Source organism: Phymastichus coffea, unplaced genomic scaffold (assembly GCF_024137745.1).
Source record: "Phymastichus coffea isolate CEN01 unplaced genomic scaffold, Cenicafe_Pcof_1.1 PCOF00004, whole genome shotgun sequence".
NCBI classification, from domain to species: domain Eukaryota; kingdom Metazoa; phylum Arthropoda; class Insecta; order Hymenoptera; family Eulophidae; genus Phymastichus; species Phymastichus coffea.
Genome location: NW_026706815.1, coordinates 6129486 through 6145940, shown reverse-complemented (window position 1 = coordinate 6145940; position 16455 = coordinate 6129486). Strand labels below are relative to the sequence as shown.

The 16455-nt window shown below is 33.0% G+C and overlaps 1 protein-coding gene across 2 annotated transcripts in view; it reads left to right on the top strand.

The window, feature by feature from the left end:
• Positions 1-16455, top strand: part of LOC131666700 (S-phase kinase-associated protein 1) — a 397249-nt gene that overhangs the window by 134465 nt on the left and 246329 nt on the right. The gene's annotated exons all lie outside the window — the stretch shown is intronic.

Sequence of the window (16455 nt, the reverse complement as noted above, 5' to 3'; positions counted from 1 at the left end):
GTATTGCTCATGAATATCATAATGGTGGCCGAGAAATCTTGCCAATTCCTTGCTAATGCCGATTCCCGCATCCATCCCATAAAGCATTGTTGCAATTTGTTTACGGAGCAAAGTTCCACGAAGAAGTTCAGGGTTCTGGGCACCACACTGAGCTGCATACTGCCTCATAACAATGTATGCTTCAAAATACGTATCTCTGTCGGCAAGCTTGTTGTTAGGCTTTGCAAAAACGTATTTGTTGTTCTCTGGGATGCCAGCATGCTTTCTGAGCTCACCAATGAGGTATATGCTACATAGCAATCTCTTATGAATGAGTAAACCTACTCGTTTTTTTTGTAGTTTGTTTTTAATAGATACTCGGCAATAGTTACTAGCAATATTTTTATCTTTTTCAGAAAGTCTTTTGTACTCGTCTCCTTTAGAATGTTTATCAATTTTATAAATACATTTTTCATTAAGATCCGTCCAGAGCAATCGCGACAATTCCCCCTGTCGTTTCCGATTAAAAATTTGCAATAAAAGTAAAGTCGATTCATTTAGAACTATCCAATCATTTCTAGAGAAATGTCCTATTCCCTCATGAAGAAAATTAATCAATGTTTTTTCGGCAGTAGCTCTTTTTTTTTCTGTATAGCAATATAATTGCTGAATTACTTCAGGTTTTGGAAGTTTTTGTGGTAGTTTCTCTTTCTCTTGCTCAATTAAGCAGTCTCGAGCTTTTTTGTTCAAATTTTTTGCAGAGTCTTCAGAAAGTTTCTTGATTACAGTAACTTCGTTGGCATGGTCCAAATGGTTGCGAAGGCAATAACGCTCGTAAAATCCTATTACTTTTTTAATCAAAATTGTTAATTTTTGTAGTTTGTTTCCTTTGGCTATCTTTTCTGTCAATGGATTATGATCAACTATTTTTAGCAGAGATTGTTCGATTATATCAATATTGTTTCTTGCAGATAAAATATCAGCGAACGTCTCAATTTTCGGATTAGCTTCTCGAGCAGTTTTTAAAAAGTCACCCAACTGTCTCAGTGAAGTACTAATCATAGACCAATCTTGGTTATTGGTATGGTACGAAGTCATAGCGTTTCCATATAAAATAATTGTTTCATCTTTTATTAAAATACCTTTTATATCGTCTTGTTTCATAGATGCTAGAACTACTTTTCGGAGTCGAAGTGAAGCTTTTGGGTGCATATCAGGTATTAATGCATCACATAATTGTTTTAAACCCCTTTTTGGAAGTCGATCATCGAAAGGACATTTGTGCCTAGATATAAGTTTGCCTTTGATGCATTTGTAGCAATTAACACAATAAGTGTATTCACTAGCATCATGTTGCTCTGGCAAATCATAATTGTAAATAACGGGAATCTTATTTCCTTTATTATCATTTCTGAAAGAGATGATAGAAGCATAGCAATTTTCGGGTAAAATGTATTCGCCAGTATCTTTATTAACTTTTACTCTGATAATCTTTCGAGCGTTTGGTTTGCAGGCAACATGCTTTTCTGTATTACTCTTTTCATTCCGCATGTCATTGTTATAATCACCTAAATTGATGATTACTTCTACAATACGTTGAAACTCATCTGAACCAAATCGTCTAGAATTCTTAATAAGATCATGATCCGCGTGAACTTCAAGCAAGTGCCTTTTGATTTTGTCTGCTACTTGCCGATTGCATATGTAACAGACGTGATATTTTGGGACCCGCCGCGCGGTACTATGATTATCTCTGTTTGATATGTTTCTTTTAACGAATTGATCTTTACGGGATATTCTAGGTGTCCCAGGTACATTAAGGTTACAATCTTTGAGATTAAGTGAACCAGAACTAGTAATTGACAATTTAACTGGCAAATAGAGTTTGAGAATGATCAATTATATATGATAATTTAGATGAAGGCATGGAAAATAAGAGATATTAATTAACACTAACCATTCGTTTCATTCTCTTTTACTGCAATGATTGTCTTTTGGTGGTTTCCCTTCCTTCTATTACTACAAAGAGCGTTACTCTTATTAGTACATTCGCTTAAAACTGGATTAATTAATTTGCCTATAAAAATAATTTATGTACATATGATTTCTCAAATAGTATTATTTTTCTGATCAATGAAACAAAAAAACTAGCATATAATTCGAATCCATATAAATTGCAATTTCAAAACAGATTAATGAACCTCTTGGAAAATCTTACCGATACAAGTTTGTTTAAGATATTATCTTTTTAGATTATTTTTAGAAATTATATTTTTAGAGAGCGTAAAAACAAGTTCCGATCATATATTTTCAAAAATTGATAGAACGTAATTCTAGTAAGGAGACATGTTTTCTGTTCACAGTTCCACTTTGCCAAATTGAATTCGAATCATTATTCGCTTTGTTCAAGTTTTCGCTTTACAACAGTACGTAAATTTGTTAGTAATAAAACAACTCCGACAACAGTGCATCAGAATTAATGTTTCTGAGAAGTGTCAAGAACGAAACCGACAGCATCAAATTATCGAAGTCGAGGAAAATACGGAATCCTTTAAAACAGCGCCAAGTTCAACTTCGACTTCAATTATCCAAGCTTTTACTCAGCACCTTAGTCGATAGATAATTCGAGAAGTCATTTATCAAACTAAGCAAGCCGAGCGTCTTACTTAAATCGAAAATCTCCGTAAAGAAGACTGGAAAACTCTCATGTGAACCTCAAACAGACGCTTCTACATCGTGACAACGTAAAAACTGAAAAACTCGAGTATTGAATCCTTCATCAAAAAGTTTGAAGTAGACGTCAAAACAGATTTGACAATCTTTCTAATAACAAGAAGATAGAAATCTTAACACACACATAGTCTGTCGAAATGGCAGACACGATACTGATAGACACAGACACAGACACAAGATTGAAAACCAAAATCATGAAACTACATTCGATACAGACTGTAAAAATGCTTATCAAAATAATTTCAATTACACGCCAAATAGCAGATTCATAGTAAAATACGCGGCAAGTTATGCACAAACGGTCTTAGCTGAAGCATAAAAATTTGCTACTATAATAGGTCGAACAAAGTTTGGCAAGCTTTCTATCGACTTGGGAATGAAAAGAAGAATTCTTCATTTTTAGGTATAAAAAAGACGTGAATATGATTATGTACCGATAAAGTATATAGCGATCAGAAAATTGTGTATTTTACTTTTTTTATATGTTCGAAATATATCTAAAATAAAAAACAATTTCCATAGTATCCTGATGATGTTTTAATCAGAAGATATTACAAGAGAACTAACTTTGCCTGTGACCCATCAGCGTTCCTTTACTATTGTCATTGTAATCATTGCAATATACATAAGTAAAGCAACCTCGTGTTAAATAGTAAATGTGTGATAGTAAGGAGAGAGGGAGAGAGAGATAAATTGACAAATAAATAACAAATATAAAACAGCTAGGATAGCAGGATTCTTACCACAAGATGAATTTTCAGAGTTCTGTGTATGACATTCAATAACTGGGTTAATCTCAACATAATCATCAACCTGTAAATCCTGACGAACCATAGACATTGTTTTGTCTTCTACATTTTCCTTGGAAATATCGTTATTTTCATAACTATAAATTGCTAAATCAACTAATTCTCCATCAGATTTTTTAATTGATTCCTCTTCGTTAGGAGAAATATTTACAAACGTTTCAGTCGATATAATTTCAAATTCTTCATTTTGCAGTTCATCCTTTGGAGATCTAATATTAACCACAACAGCATCAGATTTCATTTCTAAATCATCTGTTCCTATTTAATAATATTCCATTATTATCATTATATAACAAGTATTTATTGTAAGGCTTAGAACTTTTGTCTTATTAATCATATTAGTTTCCACTCATATTAATTTATACTACTGCAAACTTCTCTGCGGTATTAACAAAAAGCATAGGTGGGGTACATACACACATAGCACTGATATGGGAATCGTATGTATCAAATAACTGTATTAAAAGCTTAAAGCAAATGGACGAGAATTCATTGTGAAGTCGGGAATGTGCGAACGAGCATTTGCGTCAAGGGTTTGATCAGTTTCTACTACTAGAACTAATCTCCAGGGGCTGTGCCATGAAGCCTGTATGACTTTACTACTAACAAGATAAAAGTGGCAAATGGGGATTTGCGTAGAAGAACCACTATTGTCATATCGGTTTATCTACTACATGAGAAAGAGATACCGATGCCAGGCATGCGAGATGTAATAGAAAACTGCAGGTTTCAGAATGTTGACTTGATTGTTGCATGCGAAACCAATGTTTACCATACAGCATAGGGAAGCACTAATATTAATGCAATGAAAGCAAAGAGTAGCACTCGAATAAGACATCAGTACCAAGATAGATATTGTGAATCAAGGAATGAGCCCACCATTATACATTGGTTTCAATAGGCATCAAAGACAAAACAAGTAGGATGAAGAGTGGTGAAAGAAACATTCATTACAGACCATAAGACTATTACTTCACATAAAAGGTAGAAGACAGAAAACCAAAAAGTCAGTCTACGAGGAATCCGGAAAATACAGATTATCAGGGATACAAGGAGGAGCTAAAGAGATTGGCTACCTTTAAAAGCAAGTATCGCAGCTGCGAAGACTTGGACTGGACATTACATCAGGTACAGAGTACCTTATTGGTGACATACGAGAGAAATGACCCCCTTAAAACACGAGTACAATAAAAGAAAAGAGAAGTCCAGAAAACTTTCAAGAGAGCGAGGGAGGGAGGGTTTAACTCAGAAGAATGGAGTGCTTATAAAACGCACTTGCAAATTTCAAGAGGAAAGTGAATGTAACAAAGCGGGAGATATGGTAAAACAATTGTCAAGTAAGGAAAGCTTGAGAAACACTGATAAACAAGCCAGGCTTCTGACTAAGGAGAGCAGCGCTTGTTTACAGAGTATAAAAGACGGCCCAGATCATATATCCATAGAAGTTTGCAGTAGTGTAAATTAATATGAGTGGAAACTAATATGATTAATAAGACAAAAGTTCTTAGCCTTACAATTAAAAACAGAGGAGGAACAGTTTGAGCTGCGCGTAAAAATAAGCTTTGCTGCCCGTGTAAGGAGGGAGACGAAACGGCGGTAGGGACTCAGGTACAACGAGAGGTGGGAACACGGGAGAATCTAGACTGGCAATAGCAGTACAAACCGTCTCTGGAAAAAGTGAGATTAGTGAACTCCTTTGAATCGTATAAAACACCGAGCCTGAATGGCATCTTCCTTAAGATACTACAGGAAAGATGAAATAGCATCTTGGGAAAGTTTACGGGCATTCTAAGAAGGTGCATTGCCACAAGTCGACACCTAAAAAGTGAAAGAAGCCTAAGGCGTCAATTATTCTCAAGACAAGAATAAATACTCAACGGTAGGGCAACTGCAAAAAATAAATGGAGCACTCAGGAATGATTGTGATTTTTGATCGCGCGGTATTTACAATGACAATTTTAGGGAATATACTAATTTGTTAGAGCGGTAGGTATCCTAATGGTCACTGAGGGTTAACTAGGAAGATAGTTCTCAAACTATCCGAGATAAATACAATAGTGAAAACTGAGTGTCCCTGAGTTATTGATCAACTCGAATAGAGTGTCAATAATGATAATAATAATATGAATTGATCGAAAATAATCTAAAAGGTGGCGAGACATACCTTTATGAACGCTGTTCAAACTTCTTCTCGCTTCGTATGAAGTAACATTCTCCTTTTCATCAAAGTGATAAATATTTAAATCTTCGATATTATCTGCTATAGTAATAGGCAGCGATTCAATGTTAAATAGTGAATTATCACTATTTTCTGACTTTGAAGCTTTTTTAATTACTGATGTGTATATGGCAGTGCTATTTGGGCCTGAAAATAAAATAAAAACAATCATAAATTTTGTTATAGAATACCATAAATATTATTATGAGGAAACGGATATTAGTAATTTATTTTTGTATAATCTACATATATAGCAAAAATTACTTTCAATATTTAAAAAAAATTAGATAATCTATGTATATATTGTACTTTTTGAATGATGAGGAAAAGTATGCTTAAAGTAAAAAAAAAATTGAATTTCAATACACGAATCATAAAAATAATTATACATGAACAATTAATTTGAAATTCGTAATTTTTCATTTAAAATTCATTGGATGATGATATTTTTATATTAAATTCAAGCTAATTACAAAATGGAGCAATTTACATGCATACTTACAGATTTCAGTTGCGTAACTAGAAGAAAGAATATCACTGTTTAGAGATATATTTATATCTTCTAGATTTATATCTGGCAAATTCTGATTCAAAGATTTTGCGACGTTATCTAGTACGCATCTTTCATCTATAAAAAAGAAATAATTTAGTTAATCAAAAGAATAACGCTTTGATATAGATAAACACGTCGAAATGCATTTTCATACATAACCGGCACAAAAGAATTACTTTTCAGTGCTATTTAGACCAGGCATGATTTAATTTTTATCATTTTTAATTAAAAAAAATGCAATATTTGATTTATTCAAAAAATTAAAATAAATGTAGCTCTTTTGCGTCTGCGCGTTCACCAAGCACTGGTGAATTTGATAACCCGATCGTAAAATAATCACTTTTGTAATTTGCTTTTTATCCGTTGTAACGGGTGATTCAATCAGACAAAGGGTCATCCCCCCCCCTGCCCGACCAGCAGAATTAATCTAAATTAAAATAAAATTATACAATCTGATAGATTTTTAATTGCCCAATAATTTAATTGTCCTTAGATGTTTTTGCCCATTGCAACGATTACCGAAAATCGTAAGACTCGCGCGAGGTTAACGAGCGGCTAAGCGAGAGGAGCCGCGTTCGGTTCGCGAGAGAGAGAGAGAGCGCGTAAGGGGCAATGACCGAGAGGGGAGGTTCCGACCGGCAGTATGACTGTGCCACTCAGTCAGTTCGTGCCGATCTAACCTCCGTTTTCCCGAGCCGTTCAAGTTTCGTGTGTTTGCCATTGACATTGAGAACTTGAGTGCGTGGGTGTGCTAATAGCAACAACTGCAGTAGCAGCAACAGCAGCGGCAGCAATAGCAACAATATCAGTAGCAGCAACAACAACAGCGACAACAGTTACGAGGCGGCACAGCGAGCATCGAAGCGGCGTCTAGCAACTTGTTGTTCGGATACGGTTGGCCACCGTATCCTCATCGATATCGCGGTAGGTGCACCTTCTTCCCATTGTTAATCGTTGTTATCACTTGCGTGCGAATCCGCGCAGCGAGCGCGAAGAATTTGTTTGTTGCGCGCGAGCAGGTAGTTCGCGGTAATCGCGTTTTTTTCTCTCTCTCTCAAACAGCGTGTCTTGTCATTCACGCGAGCGTGCGAAAGTCTCTCGGCAAAACTCCCGTGTAGTTAAATTGCATCAATAAAGTGCATGTTGATCGTTACTTTCGAGTTAAATAGTCGTTATTTAGTCTTTCCTTTGTCCGGAGGTCGCGCCAGTGTTTATTTTCAGGGGATTCGAATTCGCCGGTTGCGTAGCACGAATCGTGCGATTATCGATAGACGCGAGTCGACGACTTAGGTTCCAGCGGCGGCCGCATGAGCGCTACTAGCAAGGGGCGACAGCGCCGCCAAGCGGTGAGTTGGGGGAACCCAACTCGGAACAGCGAAGAGACTCTGCGCAGGCGCACTCCGAGGCAAGGTAGGTTACTGTGCTTTGAGCACATAGATAACAAGGCTTCGTCTAGTTATAATAAGGGCACTTTTTTTAGAGATTATAGGCTAGGCGACAGCCTGTTACAATAAATATAAAAAATTTAAGGCTTATAAAAGTAAAACTTACCATTACTGCAGAGGACATTGCATTCCGTTGGTTGTAATTCATTGTCAAACTTAAACGAATATTTTTTATTTACTTGCTTAATGAATTTACTCTTCATTACTAAAAAAACCTCGTTTTTTAAACTTTTTATCAATGAAAACATTTTTAATATCACCACGAAAGTTTACAATTTAAGTCAATAAATATCGATACAGATTTAAACTAAGATTTGAGATTTTCTATATCCTCTGTATAAAATCTATATAACATTTTAAAACTTTATATATTCCGTGTTTGAAATTTCTAAATTAGACGCTAAACTATCAGAAATGTAGACTCGTCGGCATATGTAGCAGTGGACCAGTAACTAAAATTATGTGGACTGTCCGCATAAGTGCACTTGTATGCGTAAAAATACCGTGACAATTATGCGTGCGTCTGCATAAGTATCCTTTGAGTCTTTATAAGTTATCTTGGTCTGGTATATGCGTCTGCACAAGTGACAAATCATCTACATATATATATATATATAAATTATATATATGTATAATTTTGTTTTGTTTTATATTATGTTGAAAAGCATTATTAAATATCTTTGAAATTCATCAATACTGCGTCCTACAATTTGAATGTTCTGCTAATATAATTGAATTTACTATTTTACATGTATTTCAGATATAAATGGATTTACTATCCTGAAATTGGAAAAAATACCGGATAGAATAATAATGCTATATAAGTAGGAAACTTTGAGCTTAGACTATTGCTACTGGCCTCCCACAAAAACTTCTTCTGTTATTAAACATTATATTCTATCAAAAATTTCTCCTAAAATTAGTTAGAAAAAAATTACGATAACTCACAATTATGATTACGCAGGTATTTTATTAAAAGATTTTTTAAGTTTATATACCTACATGTTACTAAAAGTAATTTTTAGATATTACATTTTAAAACATAAACGTCCTCATTGATAAAATAATTAATTTTGATGTGCAATATACTTTCGTTACTCTAATTTTATGATCTACATTATCTATATTAATGATAATTTTACAATTGTCTTAGACAGTTGTGACTATGACTTTAAAGTCGTGAAAGAGATTACACACATTACGTAGATTTACAAGATTTCAGCGCACGAATACTTGCAATGTATATCGAAAAAAGTTGATGCGCTGAACGGGAACCCGGCATCAAACTTGTTCCATTTCGTCCCAATTTCGAGATATCCTAACTAAAATGTGCATCAATTTTGATACCGGATTCGTTAAGTGTACGAAATCCTTCGGATTACATTGATAGCGTAAGTGAGATGACTCAAAGTGTTTATTTTGCAGACCTGTATTATCAATGGGTAGATTATTCTCGACCATAGACACAATAATAAGAAATTGCCTTCACGCTTGTGCGGATTACAGTTCGATGTGTCAGGTGGAAGTGATAAAGAAAATTATTTATAGTATATATTTGGAATGTATGGATGACGTGGTTGGACATAATGAATTTTTATAAATAATAAATAGATTATTAAAGAATAAAGATTATAAATTACATGAAGCATGCAGACATTAAAAAGATTAAAATATTGGCAGCCTTATAGAATACTTATGTAAATTCCCAAAGTAATAGAGAGATAGGAGTTGATAAAAAACAAATATAAACTTTCTTCACAACTTACAACATGAAAAATTATAAAAAAATATAAAATTAAAGAATCATGTAGAATACAAAAAACCCTTCGTAATTATCATTATTTTCATATTTCTAGTGTATTTTTAAGTTTAAATATATTCCTAATATTTGAAGTGATAATGAGATATATAATATAACAATATTATTACTTTATAATTAAATAGATATAGCCAAATAGTTTAAATTACAACCTTCATATTTATATATATTTAACTTTTATACTTTTATTTTTCAAGACAAATCTCTATTTAGTAGAAATGGACACCACTTTATTCAAGGTATCACATCTGCAGCAATGGTAGAAGATCAACTCCAAACTCGATTTAACTTTTGCGGTCGTGAATATAAAGAAGATATTCAAAGAAAAGTGTCTTTTAGAAGGTTATTATGCGGTTGTGGGAATGTTTCAAGATAAAAGCTACTTTGTGACAGATGCTGAAATTATTACTAAAAATTGGCTAAAAACTGCTCGAAGAAAAATTAACAGATTCAAAAACAAGACAAGTTAGACGTTAAATATTTTGTATTACGTAGATTTAATATATTTAACAAAATTTAACTCTATTGTAATATAGTTCAAAAACTTTAAATGAGTTGATAAAAACTGGTGAAGAATAGAAGAGTTTATATTCGAAGAAAGTGTGACAGAATGAATTTTCGGAATCATCAGAGCTTTTTCTTTTCTTTTGGCTGTTGTCTTCAGCATTAAAATTTATATAGAAACATGAAATGAATAATTTATTCCTGAAAAGTATATATAATTAGCTTACTTCACCCTCCTTCATATAATACATCCTCATGACATAGATTGGCCTACTTTCGTACATAAATATCCGCGAGCTAACAATAATGTTGGTCTTTGGTCCTCGATTCTTCTTTTATAGATTCTTCTTCCTCTTCTATAAACACTACTAGTCATCTTACTTCTCCCCCCTGTCCCCAACTTTTATTTTCCTTGTTTTCAGTTTTCTTGTTTCTTTCTATTATTTTCTCGAAAGCCCTTGCATATTGGCATGTTCCATGTTCAATTTTCCCCTCAAACACTCTTCCCAGTTTTCTTATTAATTCTTCGCCTCTGCTCACACCTCTTCAGTCATCCACTACCTTTATCCATTCTTTTTTTATAATCTTCCTCGTCGCTTCGCATATCCAGATATGCTGTAGATCCTCTTCCTTTTTTCCACATATTCTGCATGTTTGATTGATGTAACCTTTGTTCCCTTTCGTTCCTATATTCCCACATCTTATTCTTTCCCATTCCTCTTTCAAATAACCCTCAAGTCCACTTTCATTCCAGTATTTCTCCTTCTGTATTGTTGTTTTCCATTTCTTATAATGCGTCCAATATATTGACTCATCTATCCTGTTCCATCTTGCTTGTATGTCTTGTTCTGCTCTTATTTTTAAAGTTCTTCCTGTGGTTTCTAGAAGTTTTCCTTTTTCTAATCCATTTTCCATTATTGTTTTTAACTCACCATTTCCTGCTTTTATAGCTGATTTCAACCACTCCATTTCCCATCTTGTAGGGTTGTTATTCCATATCCCTTTAATTTCCTCCTTTACGCATATTTTCGGTAGTCTTGTGTCTTCCATTTCAGTTATTTTCCGTATGTAATCTGTCGCCTTCTTTATCGTTTCCAGATATAAACCTTCTCTCCCTGCCTCCATCTTCCATATATAATCCGGTGTGTTCATATTGATACCTTGTGCCATCTTGACTACCTTACCTTGCATTTTTTCCATTTCTTCTTGTGGTGTCCAACCCCATATCTCCGATCCATATAAACATACCGCTCTCCCCATTAGGTTTAGTATTAGCAGTCTTCTTTTCAATGCATTTAGTCTTGCTCTCTTTATTAAACCCCGTGTGCTATTCACAGCCCTCTGCGCTTTTTGCTTTATTTTCTTTATATGTGTTCCATATCCACCCTTCGTGGTAAACCAGAACCCTAAGTATTTATATTCCTTCACTGCTTCCAGCCTTTCCCCTTTGTACTATATATCCATTTTGCATTTCTCTTTAATCTTTCTCCTCGTCTTATCACCATCACCTTTGTCTTCTTAACGTTTAGTTCCATTCCATTCGTCTCATTGTATCCTTGCATACTGTTAAGCATTTCCGGTAATTCCTCCTTGGCGTTTGCTACTCTTATCAATACTATGCCATTGGCGAACTTCAAGCTGTATATCTTTTGGTTTCTTATTATCCTCCTTCCTTTATATAGGTCTACGTTTTGTCTAAGTAGTTGAAATAAATATTATAGAGTATCGGTCTTAATTGGCAGCCTTGCTTAACCCCTTTCGTAGTTCTGAACTCCTCTAAAATTCCATTATCCATTATCACGTCGCATGTTGTCTCTCTGTAGATCTCGCTTAATATTCTTAACATTCTTCTTGAGACTCCCTCCTCTTCCAGTTTCCTCATCATCAATTTTTCTGTCTACCAAATCGAAAGCTCTCTTGAAATCAATGAAGATCAAGTGTATGTTCCCTCCTTCTCTCTTGATTTTGTTCGCTATTATACTGTTTAGGGTGAAAATATGATCTCTCGTTTCCCTTTCTGTCCTAAATCCCGCCTGACTCTCCCCTAATATACCTTTCTCTTCTATCCAGGATCTAAATCTGACATTCAAAATTCCAGCTAAAATCTTGTAGCCCACGTCCAGCACTGCTGACACTGCTCTGTAGTTTTCGACTTTCTTTTCCTCCCTAGCTTTAAAAATTGGGAAAATACGAGTGTTTTCCATTCCTCTGATATGTTCCATTGACCCATATCTCGTATAACGTCTGTGTTAGTTCCATCAACCAGCCTTCCGTCATATTTTTGAAGAACTCTACGGGAATCGTGTCTTGTCCCACCGCTTTTCCTTTTTTGGGCCCTCGTTCACTGCCCAGTCATATAGAGAGGGCCTATTGAATTTGATCTCAGAAAAGTGGTTCCGTATAATTAGGAATTCAGTTTGACTTGTTAAACCAAGACTTTTCCCACAGGGTATACGTATCCAGCCATCCTGGAAATATGTTCCGTCCGTACAGACTACCCCAATTTCACTAAATTTGCTACTCTACTGGACAATATCTTGGTTTTATATATCTAGATTATCATAACTTTATATATTTCTTACATTTTAAGCTTTCAACTGTATTCCATTTTATATATACATAAATTCAGAATTTTATTGTATATATAAAATCATATTATTGAATTAGCACATTAATTCTTAATATTATTTCACAAAAAGAGTCCATATGATTGGAAATAAAAAATTCAAACTACGGATATTCCATCAATTCATATCACTTCATATTACTTTGAAAAATTGTATATTACTATGATTCTAATTAATACAAAAAACAAGTAGTTTGAAAAATATTAATAGTATCAAATAAATAATGTTCATCGCAAACATGGCAAATAACTCATTTTTTTTTCATATTAAATCATTGACTGCATATTAGTATGAGAAATTGTCCATATTCTCAAGGTACTAATAACAAAAAGTAATCTGATTGTACTTATAATTTTATTAGTTCATATCAATTCAATGGTAAAGAAAGTATATTGTTTCATCATATAGAATGTGAGGATAGTTGATCCATTAAATAAAAGGGAATTTTTCAAGTAAATTTAAAAAATCAATTGTGAGCTGCTATCGTTATTATTAATTATACTACTATTTTTTTTCAAGTAAATTTGAAAAATAATTTGTAAGTTGCTACCATTTTTTATTATTTATACTACTATTTTGTACGGTCATTATAAATGATAACAATATTTAACTAAAACTCACTTAATTTCTTAATTAATGTTTTAATGTTTATAATCAAATGGCAAATCATAATAACTCATGTTTAAAATTATTTTCATATTAAAATCTTTGACTGCATATTAATTTGAGAAATTTTCCATATTCTCAAGGTTCTAATTACAAAAAGTAATCAGAATGTACTTATAATTTTATTAATTCATATCAATTCAGTGGTAAAGAAAGTATATTGTTTCATCATATAGAATGTGAGGATAGTTGATCCATTAAATTAAAATGTAAGGGAATTTTTCAAGTAAATTTAAGAAATAATTTGAGAGCTACTATCGTTATTATTATTTATACTACTATTTTTTTTCAAGTAAATTTGAAAAATAATTTCTAAGCTGCTACCATTATTATTATTTATATTAATATTTTGTACAGTCATTATAAATGATAACAATATTTAACTAAAACCTCCTTAATTTCTAATTTAATGTTTATAATCAAATGGCAAATATACCTCAATAAATGTCGATCACCGAAAAAAAAGGGAAGCTCTTTCTATTTGTGGGATTGGAAAAAAACAAAACATAAAAGTATAGGATATAATAGTTAAAGATAAATACTGTAAAATAAAAATTTACATATTATCTTTATTATAGTAAGTTAGACTATAGTAACTATTGAGTTATGAATTGTTTAGATTTGTTACCGTATAATATTTAGATGTATTACATACCATTTTCACACCATTACAATATAAGGAAAAAAAAACAGTCAAAAATATAATAAAAAATCAAATCTGATCGTCAAAATATATGCAAGCTTATATTTATTTTTTAATTATTGTATAAAAAATATTTTTTCCAAGAATGGCAGAACAAACAATGAAAAATATTCAAATTTATTATGTCAAAACATGAAAATAATGAATCAGTCCAATGTAAACATATAAACAGTAATGTAACAATGTCAGGAGTAGTTTAGTCTATTTTATTTGAATTGAATGGTGTATTATCAGCAGTAACATATTCCACATTTACTCGTAATACGATAATGAAACATAAAATGAAATTGAACTTTCATAAATAATTAACAATGACTATTCTTAATATTATAGTATAAGTTATGGAATGATCAACGATTTCAATAATCAATTCAAAGTACTAATTACAAAAAAAACATAATCTACAATGATTTAATATATTATTTATAAAAAATTTTCAGATAAAATAAGTACTATCGTGAATCAGATTTATTTCTATCAAACGGTGCAATTGATAGTTTGATGATATTAATTTAATTCATGAATAGTACAAAATCAACAACAGTGCATGGGAACACACCAATACTCGACAAACTACATTTAATGATTAATTGACATATCATTTTTTTATTATTCTATAGCCTATAATGTTTCTTGATATGAAAATTAGTTATAATATAATTAAAAATATATCGATACCCTAAATTTTACTTCAATATTATTATTTTAACATTTCTCTTTGAGATTTTTACATGTACAATGAATGAAAAAAACGTTATTATACAAAATTGATTGTATATATGCAAATTTTACCTTAACATTGTATACATAATAAATTATAATTTATCGAAATTCAACATGCATTCCAACAAGTAAAAAAATAAATCCTGAGAAAATGAAATAACATTGAACAAATACATGTTTCATCAATAAAAAATATAATGATAAAAGGAATGTCAGAACGAGGGCCCTATGCGAAAAGTAAAACGTTTCGCTTTTGCGATTTTTAATTCCTATTATTGCCCTCTCCACCTCTCCTCTAATTATCACTCTATTCATGACACTCTGATCGCTCCAGAGCTTCTTCTCCTCATTCTCTTTACTTTCTTCACTTCTTTCTTCTTTTCCTTTCGTATCCATTTCTAGCCCCACGTATTTAAACTACTTCAACCATTCCTCCTCAGAGATTCCTGAACCCTTCTTACTTCTTTTTTTTCCTGAAGCTTTTCAGTACTTCCCACAAATCTGTCCCTTTCTTGCTTTTTTTGAGCCTTGTCCCCTTTTCTTTCGCTATCTCGTTATTCTTCTTGTTCTTCTGCTCTCTCAACCTTCTTCTTCCCTCATTGTACTCTTCCCTGCCTTTATCTTCCTTTGTTAGTAGAAATTTATTAAGTTTTTTCCAAACTCGTCCATTCATTTCCTTATATTCCTTATCTTTCCATTCCTTTTTCCCTTCTGCTCCTCTCGTCTTATTTTTTATCACTCTTAGTAGCCCTAATTTTTCTGCTACTTCCAATAGACTCTTATTTATTCTTTTCCATCTTTCTTCTGCTGTTTTCGTGTTTCAATCCTTTTCTCTTTTCTTCAGTTCCTATCTGTACTCAGTTTTCTTTTTTTTTCCCATACTATTCTCGTTATTACTCTCTGTTCTTTATTGTCTTCATCCAGCTCCTCATATGCCTCTGTATTTCCCTCCATCCCAGTGTCTATTTCAAATGGGTAAGTAGTAGGTAAGTGGTCGGATGCTATGCTTTTCTCCACTTTCATCCTTCTCACTATGTCTCCTGATACATCCTGCCTCTCGACAATATAGTCGAAAGTAGAGTTACTTCCTGTACCAATGTATGTTATCTCTCCTTTCCAATCCCCTTCCGTGTTTTCATTCCTTATTATCCCCCAACTCCTCGCAAAGTTCTAGCATTCTCTCTCCTTTGTTTTTTTCTTGTCCTGTAATTTCATTTTTCTGCCTTTGATGTCTTCTCCCTTCCCCTACTCTTGCGTTAAAGTTGCCAATTATTAGTAGACCGTTTCCTCTTTCTTCCCTTTCTTCTATCACTTTTTCCAGATCCCTCCTCATTTTGTTAATTCCTTTGTTGTTATAAAGTGCTATTACATCACATTTTCTTCTTTCTGAAACTCTTATTTCTTTTGCAATTATCCCAAATTTCCATTCCTTCATGTTTACTCCTGTTGCTATTCATTCTTTAAGTCTAATTAGAACCCCTCCGCTTGCTCTTCCTTTTCTTTTTGATCTTACTGCAGCCTTGTCTCCTGTTTTCTTCAGGAAGCCTTCCATTTTTTTCCTCTTGGTCCTCTTTCCATTTTGGTCCTCTTCGAACCATGTTTCTTGCAGTATTGTCATATTCCTTTATATTGCTCCATTTGTTCCATATATTTTTTGATCCCGCGATATTTCTATT